At 42.9% G+C, this 18,039-nt stretch overlaps 1 protein-coding gene across 2 annotated transcripts in view; it reads left to right on the plus strand.

Moving 5' to 3' along the window:
- The first annotated feature begins 223 nt into the window (after positions 1-223).
- The window catches only part of LOC147691995 (cytochrome P450 2F3-like), a 556,138-nt gene continuing 538,322 nt past the window's right edge, over positions 224-18,039 (plus strand). For both annotated transcript variants that reach the window (XM_086938287.1, XM_086938286.1), the window contains exon 1: positions 224-448. The gene's annotated coding sequence lies outside the window, so the exon portion shown is untranslated. The remainder of the gene's footprint in view (positions 449-18,039) is intronic.

Genomic DNA, 18,039 nt, shown 5'->3' on the forward strand with positions numbered 1-18,039 from the left:
AGACAGCTAGAGAGAGAGGAAGGAGTGTCAACGAGAATCTGTTATCTCTTCCTTACTCGTGTCCTGACTGAACTTTAGCATTGGAAGCATCAATGATTGCCTGCTCTGGCCTGAACCCTTATTATGTGCGCAATTTATTCCCTCATGGGTCAAACAAGTGCAGCCCTGTCATTTATTTGGCGCATTCTCTCAAAATGTGTCAAATGGGCTAAAGGTGGGAGGGAAAAAGTAACTCATGGTAGATGTCACAAGAACACGCGCAGTTTAAAATGAAAGAGTTAAATACAAAATTGGGAGGGGGTGGAGTTTGAATCTTCCCTAGAACTTTGCTTAGGGAGTACAACAAGAGTCAGACAGAGAATACCAGCGTTTTGCAGGACACCTTTTCCAGAACCCTCTCCCACCTCCTGCATCAGAAAATATTGACTGACGTCGCTAGACAGGCACAGTAAGTCTTTATTGCTGCAACAAAGAAAATATAGCTTTATAATGGGTTGGTAGGGACAGGGTGGCGGTGATATCAGTTCTAGTCCAGGCATTTTTAGTCATATAGGGGACAGAGACGACCACCGACCAATCAGATAGGGCCACTGCGAATTATAGAGCATTTTCAGTAAGACTTAGAGAGAGAAAAATAGGGTTATTGGACTACATTGCAAAGAGTATGCCACCAAGGAATGGGATTTCCTTGGGAGTTCCAGTTATCTCTACATTTAAAACCAGGCACTGGGGTTCTAAACCAACAAAGTGTGGCCATATGGTTTTAATGTTGAAAAACACATATTTAGGTGACATATGACTGTGTAGGCAGTGGTCACTTATCTCATACAAAAAACAAGCAAGGGCAAACTCAATATTTCTGGCTTGTTTTAGACATATGTTTGTTTTGTGTGATATGCAATAATAAAAAACGCAGAGTAGCCCTTAATTACTGATCAGGCGACATGCCATATGAAGCACTGGATTTTAGTTTGCATGTTTCAAGTCATGGCATTAATTACATAGTACACACCTCTTGGACAAGATTCCTAGTTACACTTCTTTGACCACTCACTTTTCAGGTGCCCCCAGTTTTTTTTCATCCCACTGAAAGCACTGCAGTGCTGAACCTGACTTGCTAAGTTACATACAAAGGTAGTTCCCAGTAAAGTGGCAGATCTAGTATGGGGGCAAATAGCCTTGGCACCATCCCTTGATTCCCCCTGTTGTCCCCATATGCCCATATGTCTTCCTATTAAGGACTTTTTATGGTCATTTAAAAAAATATTTAAAGTGGCACGAAGGATTTGGCCAGTGCCTAATTTGAGAATTAAATCAATCAACAGCATTTGTACAGCGAACACTATCATCCCTATCTGGGTGCTGTGTCTCTGTTGAAGAGCCAGGTCTAGAGTTTACTTCTGAAGTCTGCCAGCAAGAGGGCTGTACAGAGCTGGAGGGGATGGTCATTTAAGGTCCTGGCAGCGACTTAGGCGAAGGATTGGTCACTGCTGTGGCTGCAAAGGATGTGGGGAGTGTGTGTTAAGGCGAGTGAAGAGGAGAGTAGGTGTCTAGAGGTTTGGTGGAAATTCCGTCGATGGTTGATATAGGCAGGTCCTAGGTCATGTAGGGGTTGTAGGCATGTGTGAGAATCTTGAACTGGCATCTCTTCTGAATAGGAAGCCAGTGGAGGTCTCCCAGGTTGGGGACTATATGGGTTAGTTTGGGGAGGTCCAGGATGAGTCTGGCTGTGGTGTTCTGTATGATCTGGAGCATGGGTACTCTCAAACATTTGGCCAGGGGCCACAAAGTACAGTCTGTGGTGTGTCGGAGGGCCACACTGATGCCAGCAGGGTGGAAGTAGGGGGTCTGGGTGGGTCAGGGACTGTGTAAGGAGGTCTAAAAAATGTTAAATTAACAGTTAAGCATTTATTTGCAGGTTAATAAATGTTTTCCTGTTTATTTAACATTCTTTCTGAATATTAGTATTCAGCAATTAATCAGTAGCTCATTCTGCTGTTCACCAAGGGGGCTGCATGTAAAGGTCAAAAGGGCCGCAAGCGGCCTCGGGCCATACTTTGAGTATCATTGGTCTGGAGTCTTCTGAGGAGCTGGGTGTAGATGCCCACAAAAAGGGTGTTGCTATATTTGAGGTGGCTGGTGACGAGGACCTGAGTGATGGTATTTCTGAGATTCTGCAGAGCATGCAAGGTGTAAGTAAGTAGGGGGAGGCAACTGCATTGACCTGTCATTTCATGGTTAGTTGGTTGTCGAGGATGATGCAGAGGTTGCATGCATGGTTGCTGTTGGTCGTGGTGATTTTTCTCTTCCTCCTTTTTTTCCAATCTATGTGTTGTTCCCTCTCTTGCACAAGGCAAATATATTGTGCAGAAAAATAAGTGCCCACCCCAAAAAATAAGTGTTGGTGGCCTCCACTGGCAACCACTGGCTCAACTGAGCTCCATTCTGAGGTCAGAATGAGAGTGTTTAACTGTACGCGTCCATCCTCAATACAGCCCAACTAAAATGCTATAATATGTATGCCCCCATAGGGCCTCAGCACCGAGGTTAACTTGTGGACCCCCAGTTTAAAGACAAGGACTAGCTGCTAAAATGAAAAGCAGGTGTTGTGCAACTTGAACAAAGACAGGTAGGCTAACAGAAGAGAACGGAAGATTAGTTGTGGGTTGGACATGCTCCTTGTGCATGACTGTGTTAGTGTGCTTATCTGTATTTTTTTGTATCTGTGTGTGTAAGAGAGAACAGAAGGAAGAGAGCTATAGAGAGAGAGAGAGATAGAAAGGACTGAGAGCAAGGGAGGGAGAGAAAGTGAGAGTGTGCATCCGCTAAGGAGCTGCTATTTCCAAATTAGCTCATGTTCCGTAGGTTTTGAATTGTAAAGCTGGGATTCTACAGGTCCTAATGGTTTCCCTACTACTAATGTGAAGCAAAACACAAGCCATAATTTGCTTGCAATGGGCCCTTCTTACCCAATGGCTTTGGTGCCAGTGTACCTGCTGTACTAGTGATAGTTACATACTGGTGTGTATCAATTAATAAATCAAAATCAGCGTCAATCTAGTGTTGTTAGGCATGATCCTGGTGACCAGCACACAGATTATGTTAGGCCAGACACTTTGCACTATGAAAGGGAAAAAAACTGTATACTCTGTGGTGAAAATATTTGGGCTGTCCTTCCTCTGTGTGTCATGCTATTTTCACAGCACTTTTCCAGGGACTACACCAAATAGGCATTTTAGAGTTCACTGCTTCTTAGTGATGCACTGTTTCTCAGCTGATGCATGGCATTCCAGTATATTTTACCATTTAAAAAAGCGATTTTTTTCAAATCAAAACACATAATTAATCCAGACGTATTAAAAGGATCATTAGGGGATGATCTGATGATAGGATCATGGGCTGCATTCTTTTAAATGTCCACCAGTGGCAGTGTAGTGTAATGCTACATGTACAAAGTGAAAGTTAACTCTCTTCAGCATTTGTTTTTGCCTACCTAGCAGGATGTTTTTAGTCAATCAATCAGTATTTGTAGAGTGCTTGCCTTCACCCCTAGGGGCATCTGACCCTTGAAGGTGCTGTATCTCCGTTGAACAGCCAGGTCTTGAGCCTCTCTCTGAACCCCCCAGGGAGGGAGCTGTTTGGAAGAGATGGGGTAGGTCGTTCCAGGTCTTGGCAGCAATATTGGAAAAGGAGCGGCCCCTGCTACGATGAATGCGGGTGGTGTTCAAGGGAGAGTGAGGTAGAGTGCAGTTGTCTTGAGGGCAGGTGGAAGTTCACTCGATGAGTGATGTAGGATGTTCCTTGGTTGTATAGGGCTTTGTAGGAGTGTGTGAAGATCTTGAACTGGTAGCCCCACTGGATAGGAGCCAGTTGAGTTCTCTGAGGGGAGGGGTGTAGTGGGTCCATGTTGGTAGGCCAGCATAAGTCTGTCTGCAGGGTTCTCTATGGTCGGGAGTCCTTTGAGGAGTTGGGTGTACATGTTGTTGCTGTAGTCTAGGCGGCTGGTGACGAGGGCCTGTGTGACGGTCTTTCTGGTGTTGATTGGGATGAATCTGAAGATGTTGCTAGCAAGCAAAGGGTGTGGGAGCACAAGGAGGTGACTGCATTGACTTGTCGTTTCATTGTCAGTTGGCTGTCGAGGATGATGCAGAGGTTGCATGTGTGTGTTCTGTCTGTGTGGGCATTGGTCAAAGTACAGCTGTCCACCAGCTGCCAGCTGTGGTCCCCTATGGAGGTGTTCTTCCCGAAGATCAGTACTTCTGTTTTGTCAGAGTTGAGCTTGAGGCTGTCTCTCATCCATTTCGTTACGTCTGTCATGGTGCTGAGGAAGCTAGTTTTGGCTTTGGTAGGGAACTCAGTCAGTGAAAGGATGAGTTGAATGTTGCTAGAGTAGGAGATTATGGTAAGGCCACGGGATCTGACGATGTCTGCAAGGGGGGGGGTCATGTAAATGTTAAACAGGGTGGGGCTAAGGGGTGATCCTTGGGCTACACTGCAGGTGATGTCCTTGGGTGCGGAGGTGATGGAATGCAGTTGGATGCTCTGTGTTCATCCTGAGAGGAAAGAAGTGATCCATTTGAGGGTGTTTTGCTGTAGGCCAGCGATGCGGCATCTGTCAATGAGGGTGTGGTGGGAGACAGGGTCAAACACAGCAGAGAAGTTGAGGAGGATCATGGCCGCAGTTTCTTGACAGTCGAGAAGAGATCTGATGTTGTCTGTGGTGGTGATCAGCAAGGTCTCAGTGCTGTGGTTGGCAAGGAATCCTGATTGTGGTGTCGAGAAGGTGCTTTTTAACAAAGGCACTTACTGACATGCACTTCCCCTTGCCCAATAGCAATTCCGCTTCACTGCGTGAGTCCCTTGCTCACTTTGCCACTGGATTCAAGCAAGCCGGGCTGAAGACGGCTGAAATGCCAGAAACCGGTCCTCGGAAGCTTGTTTCCGGTCTAGGGAAGGCATGGCTTGGCAGTTCGGGCTGGACTGTTCCCATGAGGCACAGGGTGAGACTGATTTTCATTTAAAAAAAAAAAATTGTCCTCATATGCCAAAAAGGATATTCTCAGAGTAAGAGGTTTGTGCCGCCCACTACGCAGCGGAGAGGTCCCACCTTAAACCCTGAAGATCTTAATGGATGCTCTTTCTGCAGATACACACAGGGTGCCAAACGGTACCAAGGAGAATAAATTCAATTCGGTTCATCTATCTTACCAGCCCCTTGAACTGATCTTAGGGTAGCTCATTCTGCAAAAAGGCATAATCTTTGGACAAGATCGTTTACATTCTATCGAGCCATTCGATACAGGGAATCCAAAAATGCTTCCTTCTCTTCCGACCTAAGTTGTCTAACTTAAGTGTGTGTTTAATTGCCCTGATCCAATCTAGGTATGTAGGTGCAATATCCTTAATCCAAAGTTTGCATATCTCTCTGCGTGCCAAAATAATTAGATATAGAGATAATTTATTTGTATCTTGAGGGAGATCCTCATAATTCGAACCTATCGTGCTCCTGGTCACTGGCTAGTGACCCAGACTCTGTCCCCTCTGCTTTCAGGTTCTTCTCATCCTTGATCCAAGCTTGGATCACAGGGACACTTTCCACTTGGACTCTAGCAGCACTTTTCAGCAGATCGCCAATGAAAACAATAACGAAACCCAACACCAAAAGACACCTATGCACCCGGCTTCCCTGGGTGAGATAACTCGAGTACTCTGGTGCTGCTGTGGGTGTTGACTCTACAACCTCCTAGTTCTAAAGGGGTTTTCTCCAAGTCCTCTTCTAAGTGTCCTTTATCTTTAAAATTCCAACCACAACTTTCCTTTAAAAGTTAATGGTGATTCGCAGCTGTGTTTAGACACTGAACGCGATCCCCGTGGGTCCCCTGTGTCACTACCTTGGGTGGATCCTGGTGGCCCCGGAGGTTCTACAGGCTCTAGGCCTTGTCTGCATGTCAGTTGTGGTTCTTCTACCACTTTCTTAATGTATGGTTTTGTACGTCCCTAGGACTCAACGTATATTGTGCTAATTTACTGTGTGCTATTAAGCTTACTGAATGTACTTTTGCCTCTAGCCTCATAAAGGGAATAGAGGAATGTGTTTAGAATAAATACATATATTTTATATATACACCTTTTATATATACACCTTGTGTGGTACTCCTATCATTTGATCATTCAAGAGATTATAGACTGGTAAAACAAGCTGCTTTACATTCCTCCAAGACCTATCCTGAAGGCTGCTCTCCACAGCTACCACTAGGATAGCTTTCTATTAAGGTTGTCTTTAACCTACCATCAATAAGGGTGGTTTGGACTGGTGCAAGGTGCCCACTAGAATAGTGGACAGCATACGCCAGGCCAACTTCTCACAGCAATTTTATTGGGAGACCTGAGCAAATGCTGGGTGGTTAGAATTTTATGCTGGCCCAATGATCCCTCAACATTCCCACACTGAAATGTGAGGAAAATGCAATTTTTCTAGCTAAACGTGAGGTTTTCATGGGATTCTGGGTAAGAAAATGTTGGAGTATCCACACAAGTACAGCTAATTGGACTTCCCTGTGTGTCTATTTTTCAGAAATGTCTGGGTTTGGTACGTTTCCCTAGCTGGCTGCTGAGCCCGGGACCAAAAAGCAGTGCCCCACCTTGAAAAAATAGGTTGTTTTGTGATAGATAATTGTGATGTGTGCACAATACGTTTTGGGTCTTTCCCTATCGCAGGCACTTGGCCCAACCACACAAGCGAGACACCTTTTATCTTTAGAGACTGGGGGGAATTCTGGGTGGTAGGAAATGTGTGGTTGCCTGAAGATTCCAGGACTTTTTCTCATAGAAATGCAAGAAAATGCATTTTTAGGCAACGTTTGTGCTTATGTTCCGTCCAACATTATGTGTAGTCTGTGTAATATAATGCACTTGTCAATCAGTGAACAGATAGCCAACCATGTTCTGACAGCGAACTAAGATGTCGAGCAGGCCATAAGGAACCCTATGATTTTCTCAAGTAGAGGCACAATAACACTTGTCTAGTGAAGAAATGGCCTACAGAAGTTGGGTATCCTTGCACAGCCATAGAAACATTTACATACTGACAGCTCCACCTCAATCAATTCCCAATAGTTCTTTACTGTAGGGTACAATGTAAAACAATAAGGGGCAGATTTATGTGGACTTGCGCCACTTTTGCGTCACGCAACGGTGGCGTAAACGTGGCGCATCCCTGCGACCTATTTACAACGTGACGCATCTAGGCAGATGTGTCACGTTGTAAAGCCCTGCACCACATGTGGGCGTTCCGGCGCAGGGTGGCCGTTCCGGGGCAGATGCGCCTCGCAAAAGTGGCTGAGTGAAATCTACAAGATTTCACTCAGTCACTTTTAGGCCAATGCTGCGTCAAAACCCTGCGCCTGCTTGAAGCAGGCGTAAGGCTTGACGCAGCATTGGACAGAGAGGGCACCCCCGAGCCTTGCTGGAGCTGCGTCGCGCTTGCGACGCAAATCCAGCAATGCGTCACCTTTATGGCACAGATGCGTCACGCATCTGTGCCGTTTTTGCCCCATGGTGCGCCGCATTGTAAATGCGGTGCACCATGGGTGGCGGAGCTGCGGCGCACAATAACTGGCGCATCCCTGGGGATGCACCAGTTATTGTAAATGTGCCCCTAAGTGACAATAGCGAAATTTCATATAGACTTTAAAAGCAATGTGACCAGAGCTAGTAAAAAGCTTTAAACATAATTTAATTTCAAGAGTTATCGAATTTGGTAAAGCAATAGGAAATTAATGTTTTATACAATAGCATTGTATTTCATATTTACCATATTCAGAATTTTCTTTGGATATCCGTGAATGATGAAGAAGGCATGTACCTGACTAATTTCAGCTATGTAAATAATTCCGACAACTTCCAATGTGTAACATCACAAGATAATTTAGTTAAAGGATTTGACCATAAGGAAACTCTAAGAATCTTTGAGACCAGTATGAAAAAGTGTTTCTGCAGAAAATTAGATCACTGTTTGAGGGGGGTGGGAGCCTAATCAAGCAGAAAACAAAATCCTTGTCAGGTTAAAATCACAAGCATATCCTAAACTAACCTGTGCTCAACCTTCTGGTAGCTTGGCAAAGAGCAGTCAGGCTTAACTTGGAGGCAATGTTTAAAATATTTATGCAGTAATTTACACCGTAATATAGAGAAAAATGACATAAGACGAACCCAACATCAATTCAGACAAAACATAGTAAACTGTAATATATAATGTAAGACCAAAATGCCAAAAATCCAATCAGTACAACCGGGGATATACAATTTTAAAGTTTTAACTGAAAACAGCACCAAGAAGCACACATTCCCACCTGTGGTTACCTGGTTGCAGCAGAATGGGACAAATTCAAAAGTACAGACCAACCACAATAGAACTTAAACCAGCTACAGGGAACTAGTTAGACCTGCCCAGCAAAAGTACTTAAAATTCTGGTCGTGGGGAGTCCAGTGTCAAGAATGCGTTGTGCAGCTGCTATTCCTAGGGGCTTCGGAGCTGCGGTGTGAGGTCATGTGTTGTTGTTGAGGCTAGCGTCAACAAGGGGCTTGTGATGTGAAGCCCTGCATTGAGATGCATAGTGTACAAGCTGGTTCTGAAGGAACTTTGAAGCTTGCGGGGCAGAGTCCGGCATCCTCATCGAGGAAGCCGCTGAGGAGGTGCATGCAATGCGCAGTTCTGCCTCAAGGATGCATTGCGAAGCAGAGGTTCCTGCAGGGCTGCAGGGGGGAATGCAAAGTCCACCACTGTGCACAAGTCACACACCAGTCCCGATGCAATCAGGAGATGTGATGTGTGGCACAGTGGCTTCGATGCAGAATTCTGGTGATGCAATGCATTGCCCAGCGGCTCTGGTGCAGCAGCTCTGTTGGTGCACAATTGAGCTGGCAGAGCACCTGCAGGCTCCCCTCTAAGGATCCAGGACTGGGGTTGCTCCACCTGGGAGGGTAGGACTTACAGCTGGCAGAGTCCAGGTGCTGGTTTGATGATGGGGGAAGCCTGTTTCGTCCCTGAGAATTCTGATCGGGAGGGTCAGCCAACTAGCCCTTGGAGTCCCTCTGGTGTTCCTAGGTTCAAGATGTAACTCCAGTACGTCTTGCTCAGGCAGGAGGGATGCTGGGCAGTAGTGCAGCAGGGTAGCTCACCAGAGAAGCCGAGTGGCAGACATTCTTGCAGCAATGGGCACAGCAGTCCTTTTCTGAGTCCTCACAGGTCAAGATGTGTACTGAAGTGTTGGAGTCTGAGGTCCAATATTTATATGTGGTGCCCACTTTGAAGTAGGAGAACTTTCTAGAATGTTCCACCGCCCTCCCCGGTGCTTGGAATTCCCTGCCTCCCTGTCCAGGCCCTGACTTGTCTAGGATCACAAAGGATCAGTGTCAAAGCTCTTTGTTAGAGTGCTCAGGTAGAGCATTTGTGGCGTGCCAGTCAGGGGTGTAACACATGCTCCAAGCACCAGAGGGCCCCCTCAGCACAGTACTCCAGACGTAGAGCTCCTGATTGAGCAAGGTATGTGGTGGGGCCCCTCAAGGTTTGTTATGCCACTTGTGCCAGTATGGTTTGTGACAGCTCCTCCCCCTCGTTAAGACAGAGTGACCCATGCTGCCAACACCTAGCTTCCCTTTGTCTCACTGTTGTGAGAAATATACAATGACCAACTTGCAGCTCCACTTAGCCGGGTGAACCAGGGACAGGCTGGCTTCACCAAAAAGGTTAGGGAAAAAACATGCCAACTTTCTAAAAGGGACATTGTTAGAGTTGTGACTAAAATTATGACTACATTAAAGAAGGCTTTAATTACAATTATTTACAAATCAGATTCTATCTATCTGCTCCCAATTGAAAGTTATCCCTTACTAAATTTAATTTGGTAACTCAATGATCCCCCATGGGAGAGGTAGGCCTTGCAGTAGTGGAAAATGAATCTAAGAGTTTTTCACTACATGTAAAACTTTAAAGTACATGTCAAAATTTTAACTATAATACACCCTGCCCTCTTGGCGGTTCATGGCTTATCCTAGGGGTGACTGATATGTAATAAACAGGAAGGCTTAAGACTGGCAAGAGGTTTATTTTGCCAGGTCGAAATAGCAGTTTTAAGCACACACTGGCTGAAATGGCATCCCTGAGACATGTTTAAAGGGCTACTTAAATGGGTGGTACAATCAGTGCGGCAAGCCCACTGGTAGTATTTAATTTACATGCCCTGCGAACATGTAGTGCCACCTAACTAGGGAATACTAAGTAAATTAAAAGTGGCAATAGGGTGTAAGCCAATTTTAACATTAGTAAAGGACAGACTACAAGAACGTTAGCAGTGGTTATGTGTGCAGAGGCTTAAAAACAACAGAAACCGATTCAGAAAACAAGAGGATAAATGTACAACATTTTTGCATGACCCTGAAGAAAGGGACACGTCCAACACAATCATAACATACAATACCTGTTTTGTATCTTTAAGAAGTAAAGTTTTTCTGAACAAAGTTTTATTAGTAGAGATAGAGAGTAATGCAGGTAGTAGTAATGGGTATGTCATACTTTCTACAATTTTGAGCCAAGTAGGGAGGGTATTTTTAAAGTGAAATTATAATGATGCTAGTTGAACAATGAAGGCTGCATGTTAGTCATTGAACTCTGGAAAAGCTAATCTGTCACAATATTTAGAACATTTAAGTTTGCATAAATACTTCTAGGAGATATGTGATTCCACAAAAAAGTGGATATGACAGATTGTATTTGTTTATAAAATTATCTGGGGAAAACAGTTAGCATGAAAAGGATATTTGAAACCCGAGATACAATAACCATTTTTATCGATTGACCTCTACCCCATCAAATTAAACGAAGAGCACACCATTTTTCAAATGTATTTATAACTGCAGCAGTAACATAATCATTAGTAAGTTTCATTGTGTGGTGTATAGTGTTTACATAACTAAATATTTAAGTGCATTTTGGCACCAAATAATGTTGCATGAATGGATCATAGTTGTTGTACATTGAACATTCAATCAGTAAAATTCAGTTTTATTTAAATTGAGAGTATATCCTTAAATCAATGAATGGTCATTATGTACATTCAAAACAACAACAATAAAGTTAACAGTATCAGAAATAAATGATAAGACATCATCAGGTTATACATATTTTTCCAATAATTATGAAGTTGGGAATATATGAGGAGATTCAGGAAGGGATCAATAGCTAAAAATAAATGAGGGGAGAAAGAGGACATCCTGAGCTAATACCTCTGAATAAATGGAACGAATTTAAAGAGTAACCCGGAGCATACATTTTTAGCATTGTGTGTATATAGGACATTAACCAGAGCATTACATTAGAACCAAATTTGGAACAGGTCATAACTGTAAATAAAACTTGCCAATTAACTTTGTCAAATGCTTTTTCTGCATTCAGTGCCAACAGACCCGAAGGAGGGTCAGCATTGGATACATGAGATAAAACATGACAGATAAACCTAGTATTGTGAGGTAAAAGATAGCCTTTCATAAAGCCTACCTGTTCTGGATTAATCATGGAATCACATATCTTAGAAAGTCTATTCGGAAGAATCTGTGTATATAGTTTACAATATTAATTAGTTAAAGAAATTGGTCTATAATTTGAAATTATGTTGGGATCCTTATCTTGTTTGGGGAAAACAATAAGTGCATCATACAAGGAACCTTGAATGGAGGATTCATGAGAAAAGTCATGAAAAAGTGATAATAAATATCGTTCTAATTATACCTAAAATAATTTATAGAAGCCAGGCGAGATGCCATCTGGTCCAGTAGCTTTCTCAGAACTGAGTGAGATTATGGTCGATCATATTTTATTTAATGAAATGGGAGATTTATTCACCAGTTTGGCAAGTTATCTCCCTGATCTCTTAGGCTAAAAGTGGAGCTTAACATTATTTTTTGAAAATCGTACGCCAGATCTTTGCTTAGTAATGATTTATATTCATATCCAGGGTTTTTTAATTGTGTTTTATTTTTTTAGATTGGTTTAGGAAATAAAATGTGTTTCCTATTTATAGATAGCTTTATTTTTTCAGCTCTGACGTCTGAGTAGTAAATTGTTTATTTTCACAAGCCATAAAGGAGGTAGCTATATCCCTTATGGTGGCTTTGAAGACATCTAATATAACAATATGAAGTCATTTCTGGAGTTTGAAGGGTGGGGATTGGATTAGAAGTCATTTCTGCTGAGCAGGGAAGTGTAGTCTCAAAATGTCTCGAATTGGGTACTTTATAAAAAGTATTTAAAGGTAAGAAGACATTTTTAAAGGGAGATGAAATTTAGATGAAAATAGACGATCTTGTAGAGGATTGCGTGTAAAATTAAAGTTGCCAGGAACAATCATTGTACCGTTACCTAAGTTAACAATTTCAAAGGTTTCATCTTTCTAAAAGATAGTGTCATCTACTGTGAAGACATAGATATAATCCAAATAAATGTATCCCTTTTGCCCTTTACAAGGAGGATCCAGGTCTATGGGCTGAACATCTAACTGAAGTCTTTAAAGAAGTAGTTCGGAGAGGGATGATCCCCGAATCGTGGAGAGGATCACTTATATCCCCTATCTTTAAAAAGGGAAATTGGGCCAGGCCTGAGACCTACCGCTTAATAACACTACAAGACACAGACGCAAAATTGTTTGCAGGGATCCTGTTGTCAAACCTATCGGACTCGGTAAAGGAAAATGAAATCCTCCTGCCTAATCAGACAGGTTTTATTAAGGACCTAGGTATGACAACAAATATCCTAGCCCTATCTGTACTAATGGGTAAAATAATTGCAATGAAACAACCATTGTACCTTTGCTTTGTCGATTTTAAATCCGCTTTCGACTGCGTGGACAGAGAAAGACTGTGGGAAAAGTTACAACTGCATGGTTTGATGTGATGTGATGTGAAAAACATTTATAGAGCGCACTACTACTCCAGGGAGCATCTTGGCGCTTTGACTCAAATGCTAAGAGGATGGGCGGAAATAGAGTTCTCAATCAAGATAGTTAAACCAGTGATTTGCAGGCTGAGTCTGTCAAACTATAGATCCATGTCTTGAGGGATTTCTTGAACTTTTTTTCAGATGTGATGTTGCGCAAATTTAGAGGCAGCGTGTTCCATGCCTTGGCACCCAATACTGCTAGGGACTTGCCTCCCTTTGTCATGAGTTTGAATTTTGGAACACTCATTAGATTGGCTGTGGCGGATCTAAGATCCCGGGTAGGGTAATATCTGTTAAAATATTTGGAGAGGTATAGGGGGCCATGTTTATGAAAAGCTGTGAATACAATCACCAACACCTTAAACAGGATACGTTTCTGTATAGGAAGCCAATGAAGCTCCTTCAGTGCAGCAGAGGGATCCCACTACACCTATTACAGTTCATTCGTCTCCTCCATACTCATACCTGGGTGAGATTGTGGATGGGAAATGGACGATCTCTACCCAAGGAAATACCAACGTTCGGAGGCTTAAAGCAGGGGTGCGCACTTGTCCCGTTACTGTTTAACCTGTTCCTAGCAGATCTGACGGGGATATTGAACGATATAAATGCTCACCCACCTAAGCTTGCAGATAAGCATATATCAAACCTCCTATATGTAGATGATGTTGTCCTCCTAAGTAATACAAAAGTGGGACTACAATGCCTAATAGTGCGATTATCTGAGTATGCAAAAGAAAACCGAATGGTAATAAATGAATCAAAAACCAAAGTAATGGTGATTACAAAAAATGCAAGAAGGAAATACAAAACGAAATGGTTTCTGGGAAGGACGCAATTAGACCAAGTAGAAACCTATAGATATCTGGGTGTCATATTTAATGTTAACGGAAACTTCTCGCAACAGAACCTTGAAATCCATAGGAAATCAAATGCTTTGAGAGCAGTATTTAGGACCTTTCAAAAAACCATTAGCAACTTAACTAAAGGTGATTTTGGCTAAACTGCTTCCCTCCTTAACCTACGGCAGTGAGGCTTTAAACCGAAAAGATGCAGTTATTATCAACAATGCTATTTCAAAAATGTTTAAAATCCTTTTCCAGTTGCCCACTAATGCATCACAAGCACAAGTCAGACTTCAATTTGGCCAAAATAACTAGCTGTATGCTCGAAAGGGTCATGCAATTAAAGTCTGGTACAGAATAAAAAAGTGACCAAGACAATTTAATGTCCCAGTTAATCTGGAGAGAAATTAGCGGCAATAGCAAATCATCCGCTTGGAAATATGTGGACGCGGCCTTGGAAGAATTTGAACTTAGGCCAATCTGGAATTCTGCTATAACTAAGGCATCATTTAAGAAAACTGTCAACAAAATAACGGACCTTCTATCATTGATAAGCGACAAAGCCAAGTTTTCAAATAGAAAACATGCTTGGCCTATAATAAGCGGTTTTTCAAAAAAGATGGCATAGCAATACTTGATAACGCCATGGTCGCTGAAAAGCAAGCAAATCTTTATTAAAAGCCAGTTTGGGTGTTTTGCCGGGACTATGCCATCTACCACCTTGAAAAAAGCACGAAAAGGATACTGTCTGTCGGCTGTGCAAATCTGGCGAGGAGAACATTATCCACCTATTGTGCCTTTGCTCTGAACTGAGAAATGAAAGAGTAACTGTGCTAAAGAGATTATTTAATGAAAGAGGGGTAAGATCCTGTAGACAGGCATTGATTTTATGTCTCTCCCCGGATGATATAGCTATGAACTCTGCATTGATAAAAATTTTAACGAAAGTGTGGAAAAAGTAGAACTCCAGGAAACTGAAAATGAATAATTTTTTTAATTTCCTACAAAACCGAGCTTATGCCCCTGGGCAACCCTTCTTCCTCCAACCCTGCTCTCTTGTGGCCGGTCTGTCTTGGCCCTGCCCCAGCCCCAAAGGGACAAATCAAGAGCCTTGGCATGTGGTTCTACAGCTACCTCAGCTTTAACCACCAGGCCACTAAGCTCTCAGCCACCTGCAATGGCCTGATGAGAATGCTTCATAAGATCATCCTCCTAATTCCCTTCCAGGCAAGAAGGAATATGGTACAGGCCCTTATACTTTCTTGCCTAGACTATGGGAATGCCCTGTACCTGGGAGCTCCCCAGTTCACTATTCATAAACTTCTAATGATTCAGAATTGCGCGGCCCGCCAACTTCTCCAGATTCCCCTGAGGCAATCTGCAAAAACGGCACTACGGAGCCTCCATTCACTCGCGATCTCGGCCAGGATACAGTTCAAAGCCATGTGCTTGCCTCACAGAGCCATTCTGATGAGCAGTCCGGTCATCTCTCACTTCCTTGTCACTCCTCTTGACCCCCCAGAAACCTCTGTTCATGCCTCTCCTTTCTGGCTACTTCGAAGAAAAAACGAAAAACTAGATGGGGCAGATGCTCCTTTTCCTTTAATGCAACTAATCTCTGGAACACTCTCCCCTCCACTCTACAGAAGGAAACTAATCTGCTGGCCTTTCGCAAACTCTTAATAATCCATCTCTTCAAGGAATCGCTCTAACGTGGCTGTTTCTCTGCCTGTTTGGTCCACAAGCGCTGGGAGGCCTCAGGGTAGCCGTGCACTATACAATTATAAATTCATTCATTCACATCCATATTGCAATGTGTGCACTGCCAAGTCCATTTGATTGAACAAACAACAAGGTGGGGGGAGAGGCTCCAGCCAGCTCTGTCGAAAAGCCAGGTCTTAGGTGCCTGTATTTCTCCTATAAACATGATGAAATTGGTATAACTCTAATTGTATATTTTAATTACCTTCAAATCCCTAGTGTGTGGTACAAAGTATTTGCAGGACATGTAAGTTAAATATCATAGGGAACTGCAACACCCATTGCACATCCACTACAGTAACAGAACAACACACAGCTTCAGGCATACCACTTTAGCTTGACTAAAATAGCTTTTAAACTCCAATTCTACCTGTCAAAATTAACCCTTTTAACAGGTGAACACCTATTATTAGGTCCACCCTAAGCAGGTCCTACTGCATAGTATTTAAAAGTATGTCATGTAGAAATGTAATGTTACCAAAACAAACAAAGGTAAGGTGGCTGTGTAGTATTCCAAGATTCTGATGTTGAAAAGGGGGTAAGAAGAAGAAAGAGTAATTGTCAGACATGGCATCTTTGGTGTTGCTTTTCCTGTATTTTTGCGTTCTGACCTCCTTTCTTTGACTGTTTTTGCTGACTTCATTTTAGTTGGCCTTAGGAATTTGAGCACTGTACCACTGCTAACCAGTGCTAAAGTGCTTGTGCGCTTTACTTAAAACATGATAACATTAGGTAATCCCCAATCGGCATATTTGATTTAATGATTTAGTCCCTAGGAGAGTGCACTACCTGTGCCCAAAGCCTATGAATCAAATGCTACTAGTGGGCCTGCAGCACTCATTGTGCCACCCATTAAGTAGCCCTTTCAACATGTCTTCGACCTGTCACTGCAGAGCCTTTGTGCGCAGTTCTCAACTGTCATTGTGACTTGGGAATTTAACCTACTTGCCAGGGCTAAACCTTCTTTTTTATTACATATAAGTCACCCCTAAGGTATGCCTAGGACAGTCCATGAGCACGGTGTAGTGTATTTAAAAAGCAGGACATGAACTTTTTAATTTAACATGTCTCAGTTGTGAAATACTCTGAAATTAAATTTTCATAACATCAAGACCTATCTCCCCCACAAGTTAACATTAGGACTGCTTTATTACAGTTTATAAGTATAATTTCTAGTAGGGAAGAGATGGTACCCCTACATTTGATGTCTCTATAGTTGCGATTTAAAAACACAACTTTACGGTGAAGTTATGTTTTAAATAGAAATTCTGAAACTGCCACTTTTAGAAAGTTGGCAATTTCTTACTTCAACCATTTGGTGACTTTTGCCTGTCTCTGGAATATATGTCTGGGAAGGGTGACAGTTAGCGTCCTGCATTCCTGCCAGAGAGCCACCCACAAAGTAAAGTTAGGAGGGCCTGAGTGGCCATCTGCATGCTGAAGGATCATCATGAGCAGTATAGGAGATGACACACCTGAAAGGGCTGTGTTCGGTCCTCACACAAAGGGTTTCCCCCCGGTAGTGAGTCTGGACCCAGAGCAGGAAAGAGACTGTACATTTATAATATTTAATACAGGACAAATCATATTTGATCACAACGTCAACAGTGGATGTCTCCTCCAAACAGTGGGGACCTTGGACATCCCATGTAATACATTTCAGTATTAAACAAACAACATATCCATCACCGGGGTCATTTCCTAAATAGGTCTCATTCCTTAGGAGGAAGCCCCCTCTTATCTCTCAAACCATTTGTTAGTGTCTTGCTGTGACAACGTATTTTACAGGGAGCAGTTATGTCTACTGTCTGTGCTGCATTCTCGCATATTAATGCCCTTTATGAGTCAGTATGTGTGCTACTCTACTGAACCAAGAAATGAGAAAAACAAAACAAAACACTAAAACCCCAACTTAAGGGTGTCTGTAAAACAATATACACCAATCTGAACTTAAACATAACTAAATCCATCCGAGGTCCCCTGCTTATGCCGTAAGTCATTGTATTACCTTTTCAGCTTGTGGCTGTGAGTCCTCCCAGTGAGCCGGGGATTCCCAGAGGGGGGAACCAGAGAGATGGAGTTTCTCAGAGAGAGAGGGTGGTAATGTGGACAGTGAGGTAAGTATGGGATGGAACAAATGAAGCAATCCCACTATATATATTTAAAGTCTTAAGTCCAGCACAGGAGGCAGTTTTCGGCACGAAGAGCAGGTCACCTGTTGTGGATGATCATTACTGTTTGGCACGGTCGCAGACTGTTGCTGTTGGTGTAAAGTGCAGGTCTCATTTATTTATTTATTTTTTGGGGAGATTTGTATAGCGCACAAATACCCGAGGGCGTCTCGGCGCTACGGACAACAGGCAGAAACAGTAGTGAGTAGTTTCTTGATTGAACAACCTGGTCTTTATCATCTTTCTGAAAACTAGCAGAGACTGACAGGAT

Source organism: Lissotriton vulgaris, chromosome 9 (assembly GCF_964263255.1).
Source record: "Lissotriton vulgaris chromosome 9, aLisVul1.2, whole genome shotgun sequence".
Lineage (NCBI taxonomy): Eukaryota > Metazoa > Chordata > Amphibia > Caudata > Salamandridae > Lissotriton > Lissotriton vulgaris.